General features: G+C 37.4%; 1 non-coding gene across 1 annotated transcript; it reads right to left on the bottom strand.

Moving 5' to 3' along the window:
• Positions 1 to 271: 271 nt before the first annotated feature.
• Positions 272 to 325, bottom strand: LOC120028374. Its single transcript, XR_005473440.1, has one exon. It is a non-coding gene; the product is annotated as a U7 small nuclear RNA (small nuclear RNA).
• Positions 326 to 1,759: the final 1,434 nt, after the last annotated feature.

Genomic DNA, 1,759 nt, shown 5'->3' with positions numbered 1-1,759 from the left:
CACACCTAGATTGCCTACCAATAATGAAAACTTTGGCTAACTAATCAATATTATGAAGAGATCTGTGAGAGCCTGCCCACATGAAAACATATTATAGTATACTATGGTATAAATGCTGTTGTATTACTAAGTTTATATACTGTAATATTCACTGTAGTGTTTTTGTGGACTTCACTGTAGTATTCACTAGTTTTTGCACAAAAACACATGGCTGTAATATACTGTAGTATTTACTATAGTGTTTTTGTTTTATTATCTTTGACATAGACGTGTGGGCTTTCTCCTTGAGGAAACCTACTGGACAAATATTAAAATAGCACCTTTTCCATGACTTTTAAGTAGGAAGGACTGGGGTTTGAATGGATAGGTTCAGAGTTTATACTCTTTTCTATAACCTGTAGCGAACGCAATATACAGTATGGTCTATCACAATCTAAACACAGTACATGTGTTCAGGTTAGCTCATAGATTTGTAGACTTTCCATTGGTGCACAGAACACAATCCACAATAGAAATAAAGGTGAATACAATGGAGGAACACAACTGTTATGGGTGGATTCAGAAAGTATTCACACCCCTTGAATTTTTCAAGATGTTGTTGTGTTACTGCCTGAATTTAAAATGGATTAAATTGAGATTTTTTTTGTCACTCGCCTACACGCAATACCCCATAATGTCAAAGTAGAATAATGTTTTTCACAATTATTACAAATTTATTTAAAACGAAAAGCTGAAATGTCTTGCGTCAGTAAGTATTCAACCCCTTTGCTATGACCAGCCTAAATAAGTTCAGGAGTAAACATTCACATAATAAGTTGCATGGGCTCACTCTGTGTGCAATGATAGTTTTTAACATGATTTTTTAAGGACTACTTCATCTCTGTACCCCACACATACAATTATTTGTAAGATCCCTCAGTTGAGCAGTGCATTTTTAACAGCTTCGACCACAAAGACCAGGGAGGTTTTCCAATGCCTTGCAAAGAAGGGAACCTATTGGAAGTTAGGTAATAATTTAAAAAGCAGACACTGAATATCCCTTTGAGTACGGCGAAGTTATGAATTACACTTTGGATGGTGTATCAATACACCCAGTCACTACAAAGATATAGGCGGCCTTCCTTTTGTGCAGTAGTATTTACTGATTGCCGGAAACAGTCAACACAATTGCACATATTTCTCTTCTGATGAAAACAATTTGCTAATATTCTGTGAACAAAACACTTAATGGTGAATTTTGTATTCACTGATGACATTTGTATGTCATGTTTTGCGAAAGGTAGTCTAAGATATGCGAGTCGGGTACTAAGGCAAGAAAATGATCAGAAGTTTGATCATTGCTTTTCTGCTATAGATTACATTTCAACACAGATCTAAAATTGCTTGTACGCTATTGAGAAAAACTGTAATGACTGAAAGGTACAGTGTGTAGTGTATTCTACAGTATACTATGCACTTCTATAGTAAGGAGTAAACAATTGAGGGATACGACAGGGTGTAGTAGCAAAGTGGGTGGGGTTATATCCTTCCTGTTTGGCCCTGTCCGTGGGTATCATAGGATGGGGCTACAGTGTCTCCTGACCCCTCCTGTCTCAGCCTCCAGTGTTTATGCAGCAGTAGTTTATGTGTCGGAGGGCTAGGGTCAGTTTGTTATATCTGGAGTACTTCTGTCTTATCCGGTGTCCTGTGTGAATTTAAGTATGCTCTCTCTAATTCTCTCTTTCTCTCTTTCTTTCTCTCTCTCGGAGGACCTGAGCCC

Source organism: Salvelinus namaycush, chromosome 2 (assembly GCF_016432855.1).
Source record: "Salvelinus namaycush isolate Seneca chromosome 2, SaNama_1.0, whole genome shotgun sequence".
NCBI classification, from domain to species: Eukaryota; Metazoa; Chordata; class Actinopteri; order Salmoniformes; family Salmonidae; genus Salvelinus; species Salvelinus namaycush.
This window is presented reverse-complemented; position numbering and strand designations above follow the sequence as displayed.